The following is a 26,946-nucleotide window of genomic DNA, read 5'->3' as shown; positions in this document are numbered from 1 at the left end:
GCCTACAGACCCATGAAAGAATGCTCAACATCATTAATCATTAGAGAAATGCAAATCAAAACTACAATGAGGTATCACCTCACACTGGTCAGAATGGCCATCATCAAAAAATCTACAAACAGTAAATGCTGGAGAGGGTGTGGAGAAAAGGGAACCCTCTTGCAGTGTTGGTGGGAATGTAAATTGATGCAGCCATTATGGAGAACAGTATGGAGGTTCCTCAAAAACTAAAACTAGAACTACCATATGACCCAGCAATCCCACTAGTGGACATATACCCTGAGAAAACCATAAATCAAAAAGAGTCATGTCCCACAATGTTCACTGCAGCTCTATTTACAATAGCCAGGACCTGGAAGCAACCTAAATGTCCATTGACAGATGAATGGATAAAGAAGATGTGGCACATATAAACAATGGAATATTACTCAGCCATAAAAAGAAATGAAATTGAGTTATTTGTAGTGAGGTGGATGGACATAGAGACTGTCATACAGAGTGAAGTAAGTCAGAAAGAGACAAACAAATACCGTATGCTAACACATATATATGGAATCTAAAAAAAAAAAAGGTTCTGAAGAAACTAGGGGCAGGACAGGAGTAAAGACACAGATGTAGAGAATGGACTTGAGGACACGGGGAGGGAGAAGGGTAAGCTGGGACGAAGTGAGAGAGTGGCATGGACATATATACACTACCAAATGTAAAATAGATAGCTAGTGGGAAGCAGCCACGTAGTATGGGGAGATCAGCTCAGTGCTTTGTGTCCTCCTAGAGGGGTAGGATAGGGAGGGTGGGAGGGAGACGCAAGAGAGAGGAGATATGGGGATATATGTAGATGTATAGCTGATTCACTTTGTTATACAGCAGAAACTAACACACCATTGTAAAGCAATTATACTCCAATAAAGATGTTTAAAAAAATTGTCCTCAGTGGTTGCAGAATATTCCATCATTTGGATATGATATTTTATTTAATCCCTCCTTAGATGTTGGACACAGAGTTGCTTTTAGGATTTTTTGTTAGCACATATTGTTACAATGAACATCTTTTTCTGCATTTTGAATTTTTTCTAAGGCTATAATTCTGGACTTGGAATTACTGTGTCAAATGATCAAACATGTTAAAAGTCTCTTAAATATACAAACAGGCTAATATTTTCAAAGAAACTTACAAAAAGTTATAAGCAAAAAAAAAATACAGATAAAAATGTAAAAAGAAACAATCAAGTTCCCAAGATACAGGGTTTTTAAAAATATTAGAATTTTCATTTTGAGATAATTTTAGATCCACATGCATTGCTAAGAAATGATACAGAGAGATCCCGCTACCATTTGTGCCATTTCTCCCAAGCTAACATCTTAAAAAACCATAGTGTATTACTACAACTGGGATATCTCATTGATACAGTCAAGGTAAAGAACATTTTTATCACCACAAGAATCCCTCATGATGCCCTTTTATAGCCATGTATACCTCCCCCTAACTCCCATGCCTGACTCTTGACAACGACTAACCTGTTCTCCATGTCCATAATTTTGTTTTTTCAGGAATGTTATATAAATAAAATCATAAAGTGTCTGACTTTTTAGGATTGGCTTTCTTTCACCCAGCATAATCCCCTGGAGATTCATCCAAGCCATGTGTGTCAATAGTTTATCCTTTTCATTGTTGAGTAGTATTCCATGGTATGGATGTACCACATTTGTTTAATGATCACCTGGTGAAAGACATCTGAGTTGTTTCCAGTTTTGGGTTATTATGAATAAAGCTGTTATGAACATTTGTACACAGATTTTGATGTAAACATACATTTTAAAATTATCTGGGGAAAATGCCCAAGAGTGTTATTGTTGGATTGTATGTTAGTCATATTTTTGTTTTGTATGTAGCTGCCCAATAGTTTTCCAGAGTTTTATTTTTCATTCTCAGGAGCAGTCTATGGATGATTCAGTTTTTTACATTCTTGGCAGAATTTGGTGCTGTTACTGTTTTTCATTTTAGCCATTTTGCAAGGTGTGTGGTGATGATATCATTGTAGTTTTAATTTGCATTCTCCTAATGGATAATGCTATTGAACATCTTTTCATGTGCTTATTTGCCATCTGTATATCCTCTTTGGTGACACGTTATTAATGTTTTTTGCTCATTTCCTAATTAGATTATTTGTCTTTTAATGTCGAGTTTTTATGTATTCTAGTCCTTTGTTGAATATGTGGTTTGCAAGTATCTTTTCCTAGTCTGTGGCTTATCTTTTCATCCTTTTAAGATTTTTTACATAGGAAAGTTGCAAGTTTTGGATGAGGTCTAATTTATCAGTTTTTCCTCATATAGATTATGCTTTTTTAGTCAAATCTAAGAATTCTTTGCTGAATCCTGTGTCCCCCAATTTTTCTTCTATTTTTTTTCTAAAAGTTCTAGTTTCACATTTTTCCCCCCTATGGAGGTCTTCTGGTAAGGACCAGAAACCTGCCAGACCAATTCTAAAAGAGCTATAACACTTAATTTTACATTGTACATTTAGGTCTGTGATTCATTATGAGTTAATTTTTCTGTAAGTTAAGAGACTTAAGTCCAGGTTCTTCCTTTTTTGTTCTGTTTTGTTTTTTTCACTACAGATGTCGAATTGCTCCAGTACCATTTTTTGAAAAGGTTGTCCTTCCTGCATTTAATTGCTTTTGCACTTTCATCAAAAATCAGTTGGGCATATTTGTGTGGGTCTATTTATGGGTTCTGTATTCTGTCCCATTGATCTATGTATTTATCCCTTTGACAGTACCACACCATCTTGATTACTGTAGTATATTGTAGTCTTTAATATCAAGTAGAGTGATTCCTCCCACTTTATTTTTCAAAATTGTTTTAGCTATTCTAGTTTCTTTGCCTTTCCATACAAATTTTAGAATAATGCTGTCTGTATCTGCCAAAAAATCTTGCTGGGGATTTCGATAGGGATTGCATTAAAGCTATGTATTGACTTGGGGAGAAATTACATCTTTACTATGTTGAGTCTTTGAATCCATGAATTTCATATGTCCCTCAATTATTTAGGTCTTTGATTTCTTTCATCAGTGTTTTGTAAATTTCAGCATAAAGATTCTGTACATGTTTTGTTAAGTTTATATCCAAGTATTCATTTTTTTGGTCATGAGTGGTACTGTGTTTCTAATTTCATTTTCCATATATCATTATTAATACATAGAAATGTAATTAATTTTTAAAATATTGACCTTGTATCCTACAATTCTGCTGAGCTCACTTACTAATTCTAGAAGGGTTTCTGTTTTTTGTTTTCTTTTTGTAAATTCCTTGGGATTTTCTACACAATTACATTATCTGCAAATAGGGACATTTTAATTTCATCCTTTCCAATCTTAATGTATTTTATTTCTTTTCCTTGCCCTATTGCAACATAGAACTTCCAATACTATGTTGAATGAGTTGTGAGTCATATGTTGAATAAGAGAGAGAGAGAAGCCATCTAGCCCTCTTCCTAATCTTAGGGAGAAAGCATTCAGCATTTCTTTATTAAGTATGTTGTTAGTTGTATAGGGTTTTTTGGGTTTATTTTTGTTTATTTTTTTCTTTTTGTTTTTAGAAACTCTGTATCAAGTTAAGAAAGTTCCCCTTTATTCCCAGTTTGCTAAGAGGTTCTTGTTTTTGTTTTTTTTTTTCCCTTTAAGGATGAGTGTTGGATTTTGTCAAATGCTTTTTTTAAGATACAAGTTTTGGTCTTTAATAATGTTTGGAAGGCACTCAGGCAATGATCCTTGTAGGTGCTGAATCACCTTCCTCAAAATAGATACATGGCACCTGCAGGTGGTCAAAACTGACCTTGCCCAGGTGTTTTCCCTTTCAGCAACTTGTCTTACTGTGTTGGGTGACATTTTATTGGTTTATTTTTCATGTTCCTTGAAAAACGTGAAAGGACTTTGTTTATTAAAACTCAGATATTTTCCTTATTCACATCTCCCAGGTTTTTCCACTCAAGTCTTAGTTCTGGCTTGAGAAATGTGTCTGGCTCAGAACTGATTATCAGGGTGGTGATACATGAGGGATCATACAGTGGTGGTGCTACAATATATGAACTGATTTAGATTTCCCTGTCTTGGATTATTCCCACTTCCCACCTCTGGAACTTCCTAAAATAACTTATTCACATGACATCCACAGTGACATCCTGGCAAAGCTTTAATAACAAGTTCTCAGGGTTGGAAGTGACCTCTGATTTGCTGATTTCCATGATGTAAATACTCCCACCATGGCTAATTTTAGGCACCATTATGATGTCACTGAGCATAGAGTTGGGGTGATGAATGGTACAAGCTGACTCCAGCATACCACTACTTACACATAACTCAGTGTAACATTGGTGACAGCCACCCCTAACACAAACTGCCCAGGCACTCAATTTCCCAGACTATTATGGGATTGCCACAGTCTTTTTTCCAAGTGTTCATAAGAATATGTAAAAGAAAGCATAGGTGGTCAGCATTACAGAAATGGAGTTTAATGAGTAGCAAGTACAACTTTGGGGGGCATGTATCAATAGTTCATTCCTTTTTATTACTAAGTAGTAGTCCATGGTATGGCTGTACCGCTGTAAACTCTTCACCTGTTGTAGGATGTCTGAGTTATTTCTAGTTTTAGCTTATTGGGAATAGAGCTATTGTGTACGTTCATGTACAGGTTTTCATGTGAACATAAATATTTTTGAAATATGCCTTTATTAGTCTCCTTCTCCCTCTGTCCCCCACCAAAAGCCTGAAATCCAGGAGTAATATTTTCCTTTTTTTAAAACTCCAACTTGAGATATAAGAGAATTATTGGACAAGTACATTTGTGTACTTAGCAATGACATATTAGAATCTTAAGAGATGTTGGCCGTTGGAAGCTCATGCTGTAAATATGGACAGGTCTTGACTCACACATGAATTGTAATAAAGTGTCCTTGAGCATTCACACAGAGCATCGTGGGGATGGTTTGCTCTCCTACTGGCTTTTAGGACCTGCTGGCACCTTCACCCCATCAGCACGAGCTTCTCCTGCTCCGCTTCCAAGTCCGATAGAATGAAGACTTTTTAAGCAAATAAACGTAAAAGCCATGTGCTGCACTTATGTGGCTGAGGTGTCTCAGTTATACACTCTTGAGATGCATCTTAGATGCCTGTGTTGACTGATGCTGGCCTGGCATCATGACTTTATGGATTTTCATTTCTCTGAAGCATGACCATTTTCCAGGGGGCAGAATGGCTCAGTAATGAACAGTGTGGGTCTAGGGCAGGCAGCCAGGGTTCGAAATCCAGCTGTTGTGGGTATTAGCTGTGGGAACGTGGGGAAGTTGTGTCGCCTCTCTTGTACTCAGGTTTATCACTTGCCAAATGGGGATAATAATAATATTTACCTCATAGAGTTGTTATAGAGATTCAATGAGATAACATTTTTCTATGTTTAGAAAAATGTTTGGCACGTAGGAAACACTCAACGCATCATCATCGTCACGCACATGTTGGGAGCACAGGAAAATCACAGGGCCCTTTCTCTCCCTTAAGGGCCATCGGCTTCCACACAACCTTGGCTCTCCCTTCTTTGTGCAGACATGCGAGCCTCAGGGTGGGTGGCTCCTCAGGCCAGCCTCACAGCTCCCACTTCCGTGGAGCTCCGCTGAATACACTAAATTTTGAGCCCTCCGCTCTCTGCATTGGATGCTGGACGTGCTGCTCACTCCTCTCTCAGCGCTGGCCCTGAGCTCAGCTTGCACAACAACTTGGAGGCAAACAGAAGCCAGCTGACCAACCCGCAAGGTATGCCCTTGGCTCTCCTCCACTGCCTGCCTCCGCTGCAGCTCCTCCACACAACGGGCAGTCCTCACAGGCCACTCGCCCGGGCTCAGCTCTTACCTTGCAGGTCTCTAAACCCCTGGTGTTCCTCCAGGGGAGAGGGGAGCTGTTTCCTGCCACCAGCGTCTACCACCTTGCTCGTTTTCAGCTTCTTCTGCAGCTCTTTTCTCTCTAACCAATCCAGACTGATGGCCCTTTGGCACCTCCTTCAACTCAGGGACTTGGGTTTTCTCTACGTGCAGCAGGGAGCAATCTATGCATATGTGGGGTGGCAGGGCTTCACACAGATCCTACCAGGTCCTCTAATTCCCACTAGCCTGCATCTCCTTAAGGCTGAAGTGCATTAATCTTTGAGTCCTGCTAAGACCCAGTAGAATGCCTCTATGTAGTATGTCAATATTTATTAAATGAATGCTTGAATAAACGATGACTTTCTTGGAAGCATTGGGGAAAATGCCCGGCTAACACGGATCCCTGCCACCTCCCAGGGATCAGCCTTCTGCTGGAAAGTTGGCCCATAATCCCTGCGGCACTCTTTGGCTGCTGATTTTTCAACTGTGGCTTTACACCTGTTTCATTTTACAATATTTATTGGGAAAGCATTTTAGCCGCTTATTATAGTCAGATATCATCCGTGACAAGCCATTTTCCTTGAATTAGCCCAGTGAGAAATATTTCTAAAGGCGTTAAATGAAATCATCCAGACATTTCCCGTGGCCAGCTGGACCTGGCAGCCGCATTCAGTACCCTGGCTTGAATACAGAGCGGATTTTGCTTTTAGTCTACTTCAAGCAGCAAAGCTGCTGCTAATTCTCACACTAATAAACGGGGTTTTAACAAATTCTCCCAAGCAAAAGCAACAGGAGAATTTAGAACTGTGCTTTCAGTAAATTGAATGAGATAATGTAGTGCCTGGCACATAGTAAGTGGCCAGTAAATGCTAACTGTTATGGCTGGACACCACTACCAAGAACCGTTGCACAAAATATCACCAAAAAAAGATGGGGGCTGGTAGGGAAAATACTTTCAAAGGTTAGTAGAAAATAGGGTCATGTAAATAATTATTTCTTTGAAGTTGGGAATAAGGAAGATAATGATAAAAAAGAAAATCATTTAATAAAAATTAAAGGGATGAAAATAGAAGAGTTGGGAGATTGCTAGAAAGCTAATAAGCAACGTGCATTTCATAGCATGTATTTAAAAACATGAATTACATGCTTATGCACTCACCCTGGAAAATTTCACACAATCAAATCACATTGTCTCAAACTGCTGTTCCAAAAACTTTGAGATACACCAAAACAACTCCAACAATGTGGTAAGTGGAAAATCGTGATTACATCCTTACATAATTATTTCAAAGGTTTTTGGGTAAATGCAGAGATCCTCATTGAAACTTGAACTTACGAAACACGTGCTACATAGCTCTGTGATTCCATCTTGGCTCTGAAATACCACTTGGTGATGTTATCAACATTCTTGAACTCATGGAACTTGTGTAGGGAAACTCATTAACTCCAAGAATGAGATCCTTTTCCCAAAATATCTTTTCCTGGCTTCCTGATGCCACTCTTTCTTTGCTTTTGTTATTAAATATGAAAATATTGATTTTAACCGGACTTTAAGTTATCAGCTTTGGTTTTACTAATGCCTTTTCAAAGTATTGCTTTATTCCTATTAATTTTGGGTATACCTGTCTTTCATAACTTGAGTTTATAAGCCTGGAAATAGAATTTTACAGCACAATGCCTCGTGATGATTACCTTTTATTCCTGGGTGAATAGAATGCTGATTCTCTTACAGCTTGTGAGCAGGAGTGGTGATCTTGGTGGAAGAAAAATATAACATAATTTTAGCAGCCAGCCATGCTGGGTCATTAGCTGAAAGAGAGATATGACCCAATTTTTTTTCTTTTTTTCCTGATTTAAAAAAAACTTTATTTTTTAGAAACCACTTTATTGGGCTTCCCTGGTGGCACAGTGGTTGAGAGTCCGCCTGCCGATGCAGGGGACACGGGTTCGTGCCCCGGTCCGGGAAGATCCCACATTCCGAGGAGCGGCTGCGCCCGTGAACCATGGCCGCTGAGCCTGCGCGTCCGGAGCCTGTGCTCCACAATGGGAGAGGCCACAACAGTGAGAGGCCCGTGTACCGCAAAACAAAACAAAACAAAAACAAACAAACCCACTTTCTTGAGGTATGATTGACATGGGAAAAGCTGTACATATTTAATGTATGCAACTCGATGAGTTTGGGGATAAGTATACACCCATGAAACCATGATCACCTTCAAGGCTACAGACATATCCATCACCTTGCAAAAGGGGCCACTTTCCTCTTGCCTCCTTTATTATTATTATTATTATTTTGTGTGTACATGTGTGTGGTAAGAGCACTTAAGATTCACCCTCTTAGAAAACTTTAGGTACATAGTACAGTGCTGTTGGCTGTGAGCACCAGGCCGGCGAGTAGATCTCCAGGATGAGGTTCTATTAGAGCAAGACTGGAGGACAGTCCAAGGGGAAGAGAGGTTAACTGCAGCACAGAACTTCTGAAGGATCCTGCTTTAAAGGTGGTCATGAGATGGTGCCAGCTGACACTGTGGGGAACAGACCAGTGATCACATTGGGCTGAAGCTGCTCAGATGAACGAGGGCCACGAGACACAATGGTTTGGAGCTGATTTTGCCCTGAGTCAGAGATAACAGCATAGCAGGATGGCATCTCCCCACCTCCATCCAGGTAAAAGTGGCAGTATTTCACTCTAGCAAAAAGTTAGAAATAAATAATACTTTTGCTTTCGAAGTATATCTCTGAAGTAGTTGAAGGGATTTTTCAATAAATACCTCCTGAGTAGAAGCAGTTGTCATAAAACAAGGTAATTAGAAAACGTTCCTGGGTAACTTACTCATAGCACAAGAAAAACCCTAATTTCCTCCCTGAATTTATTGGCTGGCCAGAGCCAATTACAGCTACTCACAGAAAAATATCAGTAACTTGTTTTTTTAAGTGAGGGAAATAAATAAACAATGGCAACAAAAATCCACAGGCTTTTTTTTTTTGTCAGTTGTCAAAAAAGCAGTATTTTTTAATGAAAGTAAAAGACTTATAGTTTTTTTTTTTTTTTTTTTTTTTTGCGGTACACGGGCCTCTCACTGTTGTGACCTCTCCCGTTGCGGAGCACAGGCTCCGGACGCGCAGGCTCAGCGGCCATGGCTCACGGGCCCAGTTGCTTCGTGGCATGTGGGAACTTCCCGGACCGGGGCACGAACCCGTGTCCCCTGCATCGGCAGGCGGACGCTCAACCACTGCGCCACCAGGGAAGCCCCAAGACTTTTATAGTTTATCTCAGTGGACTAAAATTAACATGAACTTACATTTTTGACACCCTGTCATAGCAACATATTATTTAGCACAAACAACTTTCTTCCTTTGGATTTAGAAGTAGTGCTTAAACAGAATTGCTAATTGATGCTTAGTGAAAAATAATTTATGGTACATTTTATTCTCTTATTGCTATAAAACTGGTTTAAAATAATGAGGCTCATGAAAGGATATGACCTGGACCATAAAATGTACTTATTAGAGTTGATAAATCATGATGGGGGATTCTCACCTCTTAATAAGTGTAAGACACTGCAATGCAAAGCAGGGCTTAGATGGGGTATGGCTATCTCCTGGTAGCACTTAGTGTGCTCTCTCCCTCCCTCTCTCTGTCTCTCTCTCTCTCCAGATGTCAGGAAACAGAGTGTTTCTGAATGCCTAACTCCCCTCATGACTCCTGCTGTTAGCATCCAATCTGGTGTCCAGATACAGGGAAGCTTCTGTCGGAGTAGGAACAAGATCCTGTCCAGGGATCCTGTCTGAGTTCTGACAGACCCAGAAGACAGAAACAGCATCCCCAGGATTACAGAAGTCAAGTGCTAGGCAGGAAATGCTCCTCTCAGGGCCACACTGGTGCAGGAACCTCATTCATTCATTCATTCATTTGTTCATTCCTCAAATGTGCCTTGAGCATGTATAATATCCTTTGCAGGGCAGTGTGAACTCAATAGTAAACACAGCAGATGTGGTCTCCGCCCTCATGGAGCTTGCAGATTGAAGAGGAATGTGCTCCATGTTTGGATGGGGGAGGCTAGAGTGCAGTGGGACCTCTATACCCTGACAGCAGAGAGGAAGACTTCAAAGATGGGGAACTCTGGACCCCACAGAGGATGGGGAGGCAGGTGATTGGACACCTGGATCCCCTAAGAGAATTCTAAACCCAACTGGGTGGTGTTTTACTGATCACAGGCACTGCTATCAGGAGGGTTCCGGGCCAAGGAAGTACTAGCCACTGCAACCTCAAGGAGCTTTGGGGGTGCTGAGAGCCCCACTGAATGAGCAGGGACTGGGGGCAGGTGGAAGAGGCTGCCAGAGTTGGGACCTTTGAGATCAGGGTCAACTGAAAGAGACTGCAACAGGTCTGTCTCCTGGGTGGGATAATCAGGCAGCCACCCTAGGCTTGCAGATGTCCGTCTTTAATAGTATATACCCAAGGGTGCAGTGGAAGATGTCAGCAGTAGTCTCCTTTCAAGTGTGCTACCTTGGGCACCCCTACACTGGTTGAGTTGCCTCGGAGCCCCACTCCTTTCTGGGGATCACCCTGACCATGGTGGTATATAGTGGTTGCTATCATGGGTGGATTTCGCTCATTGCCTGAACAAAAAACCAAGATGGCCAGTGGTACTTCCACAGCCTCTGTTCAGGAGGCAGGTAACACCTGCTACATCATTGGAAGTCCCAGCTAGGATCCAGCAGACCAGGCAAGGGAGGTGCACCTGAGAATCCTCCTCCCTTGTTACCATAATGTCCCATAATCTGTACCCTTTTCTGTTATACAGCCACACATTTATTAGTAAAAATATGTGGGAGAGAAATGAATATGAGAGATTAAGAATTTTGCCCAGAAAAGAATATTATCCTTTGAGGACCATTCACATTATGAGATTGTACTGAGATGATGGAATTGGACTAAATTATTTTTTCTCCACTAACTGGTGAAAGGCTCCACTTATGACCCATAAAGAAGCCTTATTTCTTCGCATGTATGAGTGTAGTTAAGTGATTTCGTGACTCTCTCAATTTGTATAATGGAATTTTGTGCATCTAGTTGAAATAATGATTAAGGTCTATATTTAATAATTTAGAAAGCTGTCCACAATACATGAGTGAAAAAAAAGTAAATCACAAAACTTTAAGTATGCTTTGATTCTATTTATGTAAAATTATCTCTGTGTGCTCATGCATAAAAATGTCTGAAAAAGTGTTCACCAGAATGTTAACATGGGTTATCTCTCAGTGATATCAAGTGACTAGTTTTTCACTTTCTCCTTCATGCTTTTCTGAATTGCATTAATATATTTCTACATTGAGAAATGTTTTGTTTTTATAGAAGCTATTTTAATCTAAAAACAAAACAAAATAAACACTTGCTAGTAGCTTTTGGGAGTTGGGTCATTATTTACTAAATTTCCTCCATGTTATTCTTTTGCTTGGTTAGGAAGCTAAAATCCTTTTGAGAGATGGATTGCCTAGTTGAGCAGTTTCTAGAAACAGTTTTCTCTTGCTGAGATGCTACCTGATAACTTCCTACAGTCAAGCATGCTAGGTGACTGTAATTTCCCCGAATAAAGAAATGATCCTTCTTTGACATTATTGTGGCATGACTCCATGGGGTCCTGAGACACTGGCCCTTCCCATACACTAGTAACGGAATTCCTCAGAGATACGAAGGGGGAAAAATAACTCATGAAAGTTGTTGATATATTTTAATTTTTTAAAGTGTAGGATAAAGGAAGGAAGAGGTGAGAATTTGAAGAGCACTTCTCTTTGGGGCAGGAATGACACTGGGGTGGGTTTAATGTGCTTCTTAGCTCATTCATGTTTATCATCAGGAAACTGGAGGTCAGCATCAGAGAATAACCTTTCTAGTGAATATTGCATACCAGGCCGTCAGCAGCTGGTGTATCAGAAAGCCTTCTGGGAGTCAGTGGTGCAACACAAAGACCTAATCAAAAGCAGAGTGGAATTAAGTATGTGAGAGTACCATCCTTTCCTCTCTAGGCCTGGGTAGCTGACAGCACATTTATTGAGTGAGAAGCAATCATTGTATACTGTGTCCAGCCTGCCATGGATATCCTGGTGTAGAGTTGCAGGATATTGGAAGGAACTTGTTTTTTAATCTAAAATGTGTTTAGAGTTCCTAAATTTGGTTTATCATTTTATTATTGAATTTTCTAGAGGAGTCAGGGAGATTCTGGGTCCTGACTATATGCTGCGCATATCGAGGACTATTTCAGAACAAATGTCTGCTTCAGGCAGTTCAGACATAAGTCCTGGCTCGTTCTCCAACCTCATACTCTTCCACACTCCCCTTTGCAGGTTCGACCCCAGCTGCACCAGGCCCCAGCCATGCTAGCCTGCTTTGCTGTTCTTAAGACACACCAAGCATGCTCTGACTTCAAGCCATGTTCCCTTTCTTTCCTCTGCCCACATCTTCTCAGCTCAAACATCACCAAGCAGAGTGGCCTTCCCTGTAGAGATAGCACCCCATTCCTTACCCAGTCACTCTGATACCCCCTTTGCTCTGTTTTATTTTATATATAGCACTTATCCCATCCTAACATATTACATATTTAGTGGCTATTTGTCTACTCCCACCAGAATGTCAGCTCCATGAAAATAACCATTGTCTGTTTTGTTCACTACTGTATCTAGAACAGTGCCTGGCACATAGTGGATACTTAATAAAATTCTGTCGAATGAAAGAATGAATGCTTGAACTCATTTTACCCCATGGACATGTTCCTGGGCAACTGTGTATAAATTAGTTATTATAAATGGAGCATGGTTTTTTTATTGAGGTATAGTTGATTTACAACGTTGTGTTAGCTTCTGGTAGAACATATTTTAAATGCATTAGGAGAAAGCTATTGTTCAAATGAATCCTATCTTGCATCAATCCTGTAAAAGGAATTAGAATTCCTAGTTGGCCTTTTGTTTAGACCTAAGTTTTAGAGTCAGATTTTTCTTCAAGCAAGATCTGCCTCTATATGGCTATGTGCATGGTAGAGAGCCTTCCAAAGGTCATCCAGGCTTACCTGGGCTTCCTGTATAGATGATCAGAATGATCACTATTCCTCGGTTTGTTTTTGGTCCCTAATGAAGACCAGTCGAACTGAAGGACTTGGAAAATACTAGTTGGAAGGAGGGATAATATGAAAATCTTGACAACCAGTATGGTTCCCATCTCCTGCTGTGTTAACCCTTTAGTTGATGGACCTTGGGGAGCTGACCCAGGGCGGCACATGCTGGTGCCTCTAGGCTGCTCATCAGCCCCAAGGGAGAGAGTTTGCAGAGATTGCTTAGGCAGTGTGCTGGCAGATGCCCCCACTTGGCTGTAGGATCTTCCCGGTATGGGCTGGGAGCACCTGGCCTGGTGCCTGCCCTTGGTGGGTGCTTAATTAACGTTTGATCAATGAATTCATTACCTGAGGGAACTTGGTGAGAAAATTTAACTTGGGAAGTGTTTTTTTTTTTCAATCCGTGGAGGTGCTTTTATCACTGACACAGTTAGGGCTTTCTCACAATAGCAGCACGGGAGGCCCAGTTCTTTCTTCCACTCACCAGAGAGAGTACGAATAAGGTCTGGATGGAACAGATCCAGGTTTTGTGGAGCCAGAGCTGTTCACATTTTGGATGGCTCTGTTTGAGAGAAAGAATATGACATTAGGCACAGGGTCTGGGAAGCAGCATGGAAGCTTATGTTTCAGTAGTTTGACGGTCAATCTGCTTCTGGGGCTGGGTGCTCTGCACCCTCTGGGACCCAGCTTTATCGGGGACTCCTAGGGTGGGGCTCACTGAGGGCCTGTTTGCAGGGAGGATGGGGTGTTCCCTGGGAACAAACCTGCTCTAAGGAAGGGTCAGGCCTACTAATAACAGTGCCCCAGTTATCAGAGAACTGATTCTGAGAAGAGTGTGAGGGCTTTTCCTCAGAACTGGTTCCTCTCTGGCTCTGTATGATATTGCAGCCCAGAGCAGCACCCACGGTACCCAGGGATAAAGTACTGAACATGATAGGAGAGGTGTCCTCCTGCCTCTGTTAGAAGTGGGCTTCAGTTCTCAGAGGCTGCCGCTGCCACACAAAGGTAGGGAAAGCTTGACACCAGCCCCAGGGACCATGGTCCAGGCATCTTCTCATCACCTCAAGGCAGCAGTGGAGGCAGACAGATTTTACAATAACAGTCGTAGTTGCCCTTCACAGAGCACGTATGTGCTGGGTTACTTTATGTTCATTCTCTGTAATTCTTACAGGAACCCTGCAACATAAGTATCGTTAGCCTCACTTACAGGTGCAATAGGATGGTGTATTTGCTCAGATGACACTGTGCACAGAGACAATGTAAACCCTTTTCTCCAACTGACTTGCTCCCGCCCTGCTGGGTAGCATGGAACTGAGTCTCACCAATTAACAACACTTCCATCTCTCCTGGTTTATAGCCTCTTTCCTGTTTCAATAGTCAGGATTTTCTAAGCCAAATTCCCTATCAGGGCTGTTTCCATTGGTGTCTTTTGGATGACTCATTCTCCCTCGATGAGCACGTACTCTTGCTGCATATCCCCAAAGACAGTCCTGGGTGTTGGCAGGACTCACTGGGATTCCACAGTCAGGGGACGGGCTGCTGGACACTTCTTGCCCTGCTGCATATGGGCTGGCTGACCAGGGAGGGTAAATGGGCCCATCTGGTCTTCCGGAGTCACATGAATCTCACACTACTGGGGGCTGATCATCCGTGCTGTCGTGAAGTCTGTAGCAGGTGATCGTCCGTCTGTGCTGGGGCTCGTGGAAACTTCCCGAATGCCACACATGGGCCATGGCAACCTCAGGCCGCCCTCTATGGGAGGACAGTGCGCTGACTCATCGCTCTCCCGGCCTCTCTTACCCTGATCCCTGGGCTGCAAAGGACCATGGCTCCTTGCATAGGTTGTAGTACAACCCTATGATACAGCCCCGTGGTCCTCATACTCTTGTTTTGTGTGGCCCCTCAAAAACTTCTGGGAAGCTCTGACCTCCTTTTCAGGTTGCTATTGCATGTTTTTCATCTAAACAATAGAGTTGCAAAAGGATGTAATTTTTGTCTTATTGTAAATACTGACATTTTATTTATTTATTTTTCTTTCTAAAATGAGGTTCATATTTATTTTTCTTCCTTTAGATGTTTTTATATTGAAGTATAGTTGATGTACAATATTATATAAGTTATAGGTGTACAATATAGTGATTCACAATTTTCAGAGATTATACTCCACTTACAGTTATTACAAAATATTGGCTATATTCCTTGTGTTGTACAATACATGAGGATCGTATTTATTTTTATTTATTTTTTATACAGCAGGTTCTTAGTAGTCATCAATTTTATACACATCAGTGTATACATGTCAATCCCAATCACCCAGTTCATCACACCACCATCCCCACCCCCCAGATCGTATTTTATTTTATTTTGTATTTTTTTAGTGTGTTAGTTTCTGCTTTATAACAAAGTGAACCAGCTATACATATACATATATCTCCATATCTCCTCCCCCTTCAGCCTCCCTCCCACCCTCCCTATCCCACCCACACAAAGCACTGAGCTGATCTCCCTGTGCTATGTGGCTGCTTCCCACTAGCTACCTATTTTACATTTGGTAGTGTATATATGTCCATGCCACTCTCTCACTTCATCCCAGCTTACCCTTCCTCCTCCCTGTGAATATTGACATTTTAGAATAAAACTGTTATGGTGCTCTTTTAAATTTACCCAGTGAAATCTAAATACCATAGTGATTTAATACCCATGGTTCAAAAAACACATGAACAAGCTCTTTTCTTTAAGTTGGAAATTTTACAATATTTTCTTTTCCTTTTTGAAATTGCATTTCCATTTCGCTTCTCCTGCAGAACTGTATCCTAATGTGATATATTTTATGCTTGAAAGTCTTTTTATTAATCACCCTATCGTTCTGCTCTTCAACAAAAATATGTATATACATTGAAAATTTTAAATTGTTAATTTTGGGGGAGTCACCACAGCATCCTGTTATAAAATGTATTATGGATTAAGTTTCCAATAGAATTATTATTAGTAAATTGATCAAAACTATATATATATACATATTACATAGTTTTATGGGTAATTATTAAACAAAAAAACAATTGCGCTAGAAATGTTATCTCTTAATGAAATGGATGGGAGGGTTGTTATGGCAATTCAAGTGGGCTCTGCAGCTACTAATACTTCAAAGTGTCCTTTCGTTTGTTGCCAGAGGTTCTGCACTTTAGGAAAATGCCTCTTAGTAAGATTTGAGTCAGCTTCCTTTCTTTGCGTTGTCTACCTTCCTCTGTACCGTGAGGGAAGAGGGAGGTAGGAAAGTGTAGCAGATAACACTGATTCCCATACAACTCTCCAGATTGGGGTGCCTTGGCAAGGGAGAAGTTTCTGGAAGTTTGAAGACCACAGTCTCCAGCCCTGGCTCCCCATGTATTAAAAGGGGAGGGGTCCCCACTGGTCTGCCCTCTCCTCTGGGACACTAAATCTCATGGAAAATGCTGTCTTAGAAGGCAGCAAGAAAATACAAATAAAAATCACTGCTTTAACAATATCAGTAGATTACCTGTACCATGGAGATGAGGAAATCAGGGCCCGGGGATGTTAAAATAGCTTTGCCTAAATATTAAGCTGGTTGGTGGCAGAGAAGGAATTTGACTTCAAGTCTGGACTCTTGTTTTACAGGATTGTGGTTTCCAAGCCAGTCTGTGGATGGCTGCATCATAATTATTCGAGTCTCTTTTTAAAGTGATTTACAATTCCTGGGCACTACCTCTAGTGGTTCTAGAGGTGGGGTCTGAACATTTCGTTCTTTAAGAGCTCCTCAGATGCTTCTGCAGTAGGGTCAGTGTTAAACCACAGAGCACACCTGAGAAGGGCCTGTGTTTTTTCACAAGCAGGGAAGATCCCCTCCCTGACTGAGCACTGAGACCCAAGAGGGAGGGACTCAGCAGGAGACAGAAATGGAAAATTTCCTAACACTGAATGGATGTGCTCCAGGGAGGCACCTTCTGGGTTTGTTGGTGGGTTTGTTGGTACCACTAAAATGGCCCAGCTTTGAAGCCCAGGCTACTGAAACCTAGGAAGCCTGGGTCACAGGGATATCAAGGAAGGGCAGGAAGCCCCACTTTCTTCCTGCAGCTTCTTAACAGGGCTACTTTTACAGCACCTTCCCAGGACTCCAGGGCTCTCCTTCTGACCCCCTGGGAGAATCTCTGTGGCTCTTAAAAGTCAGTCTGGAGCAAATTCAAAATCTTGGGGAGACTAGTTTTCTTCTATATCCAGTTTGGAGAACTGGACGTCCTGCTGTGAACCCGTTTCTGGATTTAGCTGCTAAATGCAGCTGGAGGACATCTTCGGTGCCTGCTGGCAAGGCAGCATCTTCCCCTGTGCTCCTCTCTGGACCCCTCCCCGCATCAGGTTTCCCCTGCAGCTGTTCTGACTTTGACAGCCCCCAAGGCGACCTGCCTACTTCGCAGGGCAGCTGGGAGGGAGGGTTAAATTCTGTCCTGAAAATCTCAGCGTTTTCTTCTGGGATGCAAAGACCTCGAGGACAATCTGGTCTCATCAACAGTTACCAGGCTTCAAATCCAGCTCAGTGCCTACGCTCTGCTTCAAGCTCAGTGTGGGAGAACAGGTTTAATACATGCCTCCTTCTAGCAAGGTGCTACTGGAAACAGTTTTCATATCCAGCAGGGCCAGAGGGTGAGTACTACAACAGAGGGAGACACAGGAGACCTCTTCATCACCACGTTGTCAGTTTAAGGGACAACAAGCTTTATTCCCACTTGCCATGGGGCCCAGGTGGATGTCAATTGCTTTACTAAATTTCTGTCTGAAAAATGGTGCCCAGTACTAGAGCCTTCAGGGGACATCTATAATAGAAAACGGCAGCAAAGCGATAAACATCGGGCTGCAGTTCTTGCCTGGGCATGCTGGCTACGGCCCCAAGGTCCGCACTTGTCTGCCTGTCTTCTTCTGGAGATGCTCCCCGGACCTTGGAATCCAAGGGATGCTCCCAGACTTCCACTAGGTCAGTGCTGCCAAGCTCTAATGGGGCCCAAATTTTACACCAAAACGCTACCCCTCCCTCCTCATCAACTGAGTTTTACTCTTTCTCTGCCAACTCTGGCAACTGGCTCCTGAGAAATACTGTTAGAGAAATTTTTTTTTCCCTTCAAAACACTCACTCCACACCTCATGAAGGTTGCAGAAAGGTGCAGTAATAATCTGGCAGATGTTGACCAAGTGAGACAAATTTTCTGTTGTGAAAGCTACTACTCCTCAATTTAGTCAAACGTAGAAGGCACAGAATTCCTTACCTGACTCTCTGAAAGTTGCTTAGATGTGACATGGAAATAGAATATCAGGGGCCCAGGGGATTTGGTCCTGGATCTCATTAAGGGCATTGAAACTTATGGTATATCAGCATTTGGGTTGAAGAAGAATCATAAGGAAGATTCAAGGTTTGGACAGTTAATGCTGTGATATAATGGGTGTAATGGACATTTTTATCCATCCAGCAAAATTCCGCGTCCTCAATGGGAAGGAGAGCATAAATACTTAAGGATTTATTCTCAACCTTAAGAAATAATTTAATTTTGGCTCTTCTCCCTAATGACAGGAGAGTGACCTCTGGCCACAGAGAATAATCAGGGTCCCTAACATCATAGGGAACTCAAGACTTAACCCCAATGCCCTCCAGTCCTTCAGGAGAACAGCTGTCACCAGTGTCTTCCAGCAGTACTACTACATTCATTCATTTGATCATGTATTCGTTCAAGAAGCTATGTTGTGCTGTTTAAACAAAACAGACAGGTTCTCTGGCTTACAGCTGGGCAAGAGGGAATTAGGGATGAGTGGAAGGCAATCGTATAGATCAGTAGAGAGCAGATGGCGGCTTGAACCAGGACTCGGCTGCTACCAGTGGCACTGGATTTGTAGTATATATTGAAGATACCATTAATGGAACTCAATGAAGAATTGGAAGTGGAAGGATGGTCTCCTAGTTTCCAGCAAAAGCAACTTGGAGGATGCATCTTGGAGGTTTACGAGATAAGGCAGAACACACACAGACTTTTTCTCCTGCAGTTCTAACCATTCTTTCCTGGTTTTCTTTGTGGGTTTCTTTTACTCTGTATGTCCTTTAAATATGGAAGTTCTCAAGCGATTTGTCCTTGGCCTCCTCCTTCTCCTTGTGTGATTTCTTGCCCATCTCTGGCTTCTCTTTAAAGCAGACAACTCCTAAAGCTGGGTAGACAGCTCAGGTCTGTCTGCTGAGCTCCATATTCATATTTTCTACCAAACACTAGGATGTTTCTTAAGTGTTTTAAATTTAGCATGTTAAAAGTCTTCTCATCCAGCCATCTCCCACCACCCCAATACCTGCCCTGAACTTTTCCTGCTCCTGTACTTCACTGCCTTGGTCACTGGACCACTGGCCCGCTGGTCACATAACTCAGCACGCCGGGAATCATTCTAGATCCTTCTTCTGCTCTTACAGCACTTCTCACTATATCTTATTGCCTCTCTAGCTTATATATTTCTCATCCCTGCCCTCTGCTCTTCATTTCTTCTCCAGTCGCATAGTTTAGGTCCTTGTCATTTCTTACCACAATGTCTTTCAACTGGTCTTGCAGTCTCAGTCTTGAGCCCTTCTGGTACACCCTCCATGGTGCTCCCAGAGTGATCTTATTCTTTCCTCTAAAGCTGGTGGCTGGTTCACTTCCTTCAGAATAAAGCCTTTTGCACATGGTTTAAATCCTTCCGTAACCCAACTCCTCCTAACAACCGTCACGTCATCTCATATTTTCCTTCATGGAAGTCACTCCTGCACCTTCCTTCACTCTTGTCTCATGACCCTCCAGTGCTTTGTGCAGGGGGTCAAGAGGCCTCCTCCTTCTTCTCCCTTCTTCACTTGACTTGTCTGCACCCTTCCATTTCATCTAAAGCCTCATTTTTCTTGGAAACTGCCCTGAGCCCTCAGGCTGACATGGATACACCTTTTCTGTGTTCTTACCCCACGATTAGGCACTTTGTACCCTGGGCTGTCACTGTTAATTCTGTTTGTCTACCTCCCCCTCTAGGCTACAGGCTCCTTGAGAACAGAGACTCTTACTTTCTTCTGTATTCTCAGGACCCAGCAGCAACGCAGGGTTAACTGTCAATTCATTCACTTGAATCAGTGAACAAACTGGTTTTATGCATTTTTTCAGGGAGGCTCTATGAGAAAATTCTATAAACTATAGTTCTGTCCTTTTTGTTTTGACAAAGCTTATTATTTATAAGCTCAAATTGATTATAATGGAAATACAGAAAGCCTCAACTGAATCTGAGGCTCAGCTGTGAAGGATAAGACTATGAAATTCAAACATACTTCTGGAAATCACACACACTCATTAACTCGTATCCTCTCTTAATCTTGGAATAGCGTCCTATTAGACAAATGATTTACATTCACAGTAGAAGTGTAAACAGCATTCTAAAGCATGAATATTAAGCAGCGTTGGCATGTCATTTAAATAAGGGAATTGCTATCCTGGGAAAGTTAGGAATGGGAAAGCATGAACAAAAATCCGGAAAGGAAAGAATTAGGGAGAGCTCAGAATGTTTGTGTGTCTTACCCTCTACGAGAATCTAACCCTCATGGGAGTAGGAGCACTGGCTGGTTCACTTTGTATCCCCGGTGCCAAGTGCCCCGCTTAGCATATGATATGTGAGGAAGGGAGGAAGGAAGGAAAGCAGGGATAAAAGATCATGGGAGAGGGCTTCCCTGGTGGTTGAGAGTCCGCCTGCCGATGCAGGAGACCACGGGTTCGTGCCCCGGTCCGGGAAGATCCCACATGCCGCGGAGCGGCTGGGCCCGTGAGCCATGGCCGCTGAGCCTGCGCGTTTGGAGCCTGTGCTCCACAACAGGAGAGGCCACAACAGTGAGAGGCCCGCGTACCGCCAAAAAACAAAACAAAACAAAAAAAAGATGATGGGAGATTGGCAGATATGGGAGCAACAGTGAGGACAGTTTTAAATACATGTGCAGCTTGCTCTTGCACAAGACGCACAAAGGATTTTCCATTGGGGTGAGCGCCAGATGCTGTCTGCGGTTGCTCAGGGCCTTACCGATCCTTCTTCACCCATCTCTCTACTTTTGGGGCGGGAAGCCTGTAAACTACATTTCCCAGACTTTTTAGCCAGCTGGCTTATTAGATTCTGCTGGTGGGAGGTACTGATGGGTGACTGGAAGGTGGAAGAAAGGGAGGAGCTATTTCATCTTCCAGCTCTGGGCAGCAGTATCAGTGGGCAGCAGGTGCCTCCCCTGGTTCTTGCTCAGCAGCCAGTTTCTGACAGTGGCAGTGTACATGAACCCCTTGGGCATAATTTCCCCTTTGCTCCTCTAGGGGCTTACTTAAATTGGAATATTTTTTTGCGTTTTGGGCCCCTCAATCCTTTCACCACTTTTGTAACCAATTACCTGTATTAAATTCCCTCTGAAATACCTGGAATACTTTCCATTTTCCTGGTTAGACACTGGCTGCTACACAAACACTGACCATTAGACATCAACAAATGAACAAATCAATATATAGATGCATCCATATTTGGTTAAAGGTATATATACAAAGCCTCTGAACTATAAAATGCATTTGAAATCAAATAATACATGAAATAAAGAGACAAGTGAGTAGCAACTGGCATATTAAATGTAATCTCCGTTCAATAGTAGGAGATGTGTTTAAAATCAGAAGGATATAATGGTAAGAAAATGCAGGGAGAATTAGTGGAGTCAGAAGGCATCCAAACCAGGGCATCTGCTAGCCAGCTCTCTGCCTTTGGCAACTCACTTAAACTCCTCTGCCTCAGTTTCACTTTCTGTAAAATGAAAGGGTCGGATTAGATCAACTCTCAGTATACTTCTAAGGCTGGAATTTTAAGGATTTATGCCTCTGAGTAAAATCTCCCTTGGATAGCTGGGGAGGAAAATGCCCCATCTATGGGGGAGAGTCTGGACTTGGCTGGAGCTTCCATTTAGCCTGCCCCTGAAATGCATGTCTGTGAGTGGGCCCTGTTAGCACATCCTGAACCCATCCATTGCCAGATGTTTGTCTTTGCTGGATGTACAGAACCATTTCAAAAGCTGTGGATATGCCAAGTCATTGCCATGACAGTGACCTCTATTGACCCTTCACATACACACAAATGACATAAAGCAAGTTCGCACAAGGTACATATGATGAAATTAATAGCCCTGTAATGAACAGGAGTATTGTTCCAGGAATCTGTCATGTTATTAGATACAAAAGAAAAACATTTCTAGACATTGCAAGCCTGTTTTCCACTAGTAAGTTTGTTCTCTATTACCTTTGATTTATGTCTCTTAATGTGTTCCTCCACCACCATATATATTTTGTTAATATTAATGTACTTATGCATCTTGAAATTGCTTAATTAATCCCTTGCTTTCCCAGTGAGTTATGTAAGTTGGTGGATTTACATGATAAATATTATAATGAAGAAAACACAACAGTGGAACATAAAATACTAACTTAATTTACCATACCCATAACAGAGAAGTTTAGGCTATGATTTCCCCTGTGAAATTAATATTTCTTATTGCTTTTTCTAATTAAAACTTATCCCTTTTCTAGATCCTAAGGGTACCATTTTTTATTCCTAAAAATACTTAGGAGCTGCTTATCTATCAAATCACTATGTTGGGTGTTTTGGAGGATGTTAAACTAAACAATAAACAGATTCCCACCCCCGCCCGCCCCTGTGCATTTTGTACATAATCTCTCAACCTCATCACTTTTGACATTGGGAGCCAGATAATTCTTTGTTGGGTGAGGGATGTTGTGTGCCTTGCAGGCTGTTTAGCGTCATCCTTAGCCTCTATCTACTCAATGTCAATAGCACCTTCTTTCCCACAGTGTTACAACCCAAAATGTCTCTAGATACTGTCAAATGTTCCTTAGGGTGTGAAATTGCCCTGCACCCTGTTTTGGTTACCACTGTATACGTAGCACTTAGCACAGGGCTTGGCATGTCATAGATTCTAAATAATGCTTGTTGAATGTTGAATAAATACACAAATAACTATATGGCCAAAAAGACCAAAAGAGAGGTACAGATAAAACACTACATGAGTCTAGAAGAGGAATGAGTTGCTCCTGGAGGAGTGCGGGTCCAGGAAGAAGGATTTCTGGAGGAGATACTGTAGTGAAATGGGAATGGAGAGGGCACGTTTATTAGAAATGCTCTCGGAGTGGATAAGGGTGAAATGGGAGATCAGTTGAACTGGAATGGAGGGTGGCGAGAGGAGCAGGTTAAGGATAAGATAGAAGGGACTTGGATTCAGATTATGAATCCAAGTCTGAAATGCCAGATATGAATCAAAGCAGGTTCACAAGACCATGGGAAATCATAGCAATAATTGAGTAGGATGGGACATATGTCCTACCAGCAGGAGAGAGAATGGAGATGGAGAAACCAGTTAGGATATTTTTATAACAGTTATGAAAAGAGCATGTACTAGGCTTATAGCAGGCACAAAAGTTCCAAGGGAGATTGAATTGAATAGGGAGGATTGAGGTAGTGCTGGCTCCTTCCCTCTTGTTAGTTTCAGGTATACAGCATAGTGATTCAGTTTTTTTGAAGATTATATTCTGTTATAGGTTACTGTAAGATACTGGGTATAGTTCCCTGTACAGTTAGTCCTTGTTGCTTATCTATTTTATGTATAGTATCTTGTTAATACCATACCCCTAATTTGTTCCTCCCCCCATCCTTCGGTAACCATAAGTTTGTTTTCTATGTCTGTGAGTCTATTGCTGTTTTGTATAAACATTCATTTGTATTATTTTTTAGATTCCACATATCAGTGATATCACATTGTATTGTCGTTCTCTGATTTATTTCACTAAGCATAATATTTTCTAGGTCCATCCACATTGCTGCTAGTGGCAGTATTTCGTTCCTTTTTATGGCTGAGTAATATTCCATTTTATATATATACCACATTTTCTTAATCCAGTCATCTGTTGATGGACACTTAGGTTGCTTCCATGCCTTGGCTATTATAAATAGTGCTGCTATGAACATAGAGGGACATGTGTCTTTTTTGGCTTAGTGTTTTCATTTTTTTCAGATCTATGCCCAGGAGTGGAATTGCTGGATCATATGGTAGTTCTATTTTTAGTTATTTATTTATTTTTTTTTAAGGACCCTCCATACTGTTTTCCATAGTGGCTGCTCCACTGTTGGCCCCACCAACAATGTAGGTGTGTACCCTTTCTTCAACACCCTCTCCAACATTTGCTGTTTGTAGACTTTTTGATGATAGCCATTCTCACCAGTGTGAGGTGATACCTCATTGTGGTTTTGATTTGCATTTCTCTAATAATGAGGAATGTTGAGCATTTTTTCATGTGCCTGTTAGCCACCTGTATGTTTTCTTTGGAAAAATATCTATTCATGTCTTGCCCATTTTTTGATTGGATTGTGTGTGTATGTGTTTTTGTTTTTGTTTGATATTGAGTTGTATGAGCTGCTTGTGTATTTTGGATATTAACCCTTTGTTAGTCTAATCATTTGCAAATATTTTCTCCCATTCTGTAGGTTGTCTTTTCATTTTGTTGGTGGTTTCTTTCGCTGTGCAAGAGCTTTTAAGTCTAACTAGGTCCCATTTGTTTACTTTTGCTTTCATTTCTTCTGCGTTTATGGCCCTTCGTGACTCTCCAGCCCCTTCTCCCACCATATCATCTATCAATCAGTCCCACCCTCCTGTTCCCATCTTCTTAGAGTCAACGGTTGCTTATTCCCCAAGACATTGAACCTGAGCCTTTCAAACAGTATCTGCCCTTTGCAATCTTTTTGGAACACTTTCTCTACCTTTGTCTGCTTGGAAAATTCTTATTCACCCTTCAAAATGCTGTTCAGGTGCCATGTCTTTCACAAAGCATGTTTGGACCACTCACGGTGGGGTAAACACTCTTCTGTATCTTGTGCACATTTATGTTTTTACACAGGTCACACTGTGTCGTGATTGCCTTTTCTAATGTACAAAACTCTTTGCTCCTTGAGAGTAAAAATTGTGTCGTCTTGTACTTTTTCTATTTGCTTGGCATAATGACTAGAAAATAACATTTGTAAAATGAGATTCTTTAGGTTTGGTTCTCAGGAAGTCACTGGTAGTTTTCCAGAAGAGTTTAAGTAGAATAGCAAGGGTAGAAGTTAGTTAAGAATGGAGGGTTAAGGGGTGAGTCAGAGGTGGGAAGCAGACATACTGATGGAGATGGCTCTGTTGAGAAGTGTGCAGGCAGAGGGCAGTGTAGTGTTCAAGCTTGTGAACTCTGGAGCAAGGATGCTGTGTTCAAACCCTGGCTCTGCCGTATACTAGCTGTGTGACCTTGGGCAAGTCACCTAACTTCTCTGTGCCTATTTCCTCATTAAAAACAAAAACAAAAACTGGGCAAGATAATTTTGTACCTTCCTTATAGGGTTGTCAGGGATTAAATGAGTTAACCCATGTAAGATTTTAGAATAGTACTTGACACCTAATGAGTGCTCCACAAATACTAACTTAAGAAAACTGGACTAGACAACCAAGAGATAATAGTCAGTGAAGTGTTGGTTGGTTGGTTGTTTTCAGCTTGGCAGACTTAGCATATTTGTAGGCTGAGTGGAAGGAACGAATTCAGAGGGAGGGATTGAGGTAGGAAGCAAAAGAAGGAGGATAACTGATGGAAAAAGACATCATTGATGCAGCAGGCCTTCCTCTGAGACTGGAGGGAAGCAGGAAATGAGTGAAGATGCTAAGGGAGAGGAGGGAGTTGAGGGAACACACTTGGATGCCACTCCTCTTGTGTGAAGTGTAAGACCTGGTAGCTTTGCATCTGTGTAGCTTTGTAGATAGGTTCTGTTTCTCTCTACAGCACTTCTCTCATGATTGTTTTTTCCAAAAGTCGTTTCCCTTGCACATATGTGAGATGATATATGTGTAAGTTATTAACTGAACTATAGTTTATAATAGCAGAACATTGGAATCAACCTAAATGTCCCCACTTTGGGGACTGCTTATATACATTATGGAACTCAAGAGAATACTATGCAGCTGTAACAAAGAATGAAGAACTCTTTATATACTGATGTGGAATGACCTCTGAGAGCTATTGTTGAGTGAGAAAAGCAAAGTGCCTAACAGTGGCATGGCATGCTACCATTTTAAAGCCATTGTAATAAAAAGAGGAAGGATGAAATTTAAGAGGGTGTGTTTGTAGATGCCTAAAGTATCCCTAGAATATATGCAAAATATTGATAAAATTTATTCCCCTCAGTGGAAAAGAACCCACTTGCTGGGGGACCAGGGTGGAAGGGAGCCTTCTCACCATGTATCCTTTGAACTCTTTGAATTTAGAACATGAAAATGCACTATCAATGTAAAAGATTTAAACTAAAAATCTTAACAGTGATTGTCCACAAATGAGTCCAGCTCTATTCCTGATGTTTGGTTTGATTTCTTGGGGATTACAGTCATAATAACAAGTAAGAACCATGACACAAGTATCAACCAAACCTGATTTTTATAATCCCAGCTACCTTCTCAGGAAAGTCCTCACTGCGCAGAGTGAATCACCTTGTTCTGCTGAACACCACAGTCATTTCGTACATGAGAATTTGGAAATAGGTGCTCTAAGTAAGCAGGATTTCCCTGCATAAGATAAGATTCCTAGACTAATACCAGACAGAATAAGTGAGAAGCAAATTTATGATGGGAGACAGTAGAAGCCAATAAGATGAGGTTGCAAGGAGGGCTTGCCACAGGGGATAGATAGAGCCTGTGAAGAACTGAAGACCAGGGAAGCCAGACAGACCAAGACAATTAGAAGTTGTTTTTCTTTTGTGCAGAATGTGATGCCACTTTCCTGTGATCCCCAAATCCTGATTCTGCTACAGGTAATATTCTAGATATTTTTTAAAGT

General features: G+C 41.6%; 1 long non-coding RNA gene across 3 annotated transcripts in view; it reads left to right on the top strand.

Moving 5' to 3' along the window:
* Positions 1-26,946, top strand: part of LOC307182552 — a 209,259-nt gene that overhangs the window by 108,307 nt on the left and 74,006 nt on the right. For all 3 annotated transcript variants that reach the window (XR_013827192.1, XR_013827193.1, XR_013827194.1), the window contains exon 2: positions 26,873-26,920. This is a non-coding gene — a long non-coding RNA (uncharacterized lncRNA). The remainder of the gene's footprint in view (positions 1-26,872; positions 26,921-26,946) is intronic.

Source organism: Stenella coeruleoalba (genome assembly GCF_951394435.1).
Source record: "Stenella coeruleoalba genome assembly, chromosome: 2".
NCBI lineage: Eukaryota > Metazoa > Chordata > Mammalia > Artiodactyla > Delphinidae > Stenella > Stenella coeruleoalba.
Note: the sequence above shows the minus strand (reverse complement) of the source record. Positions and strands in the feature narration are given on the sequence as shown.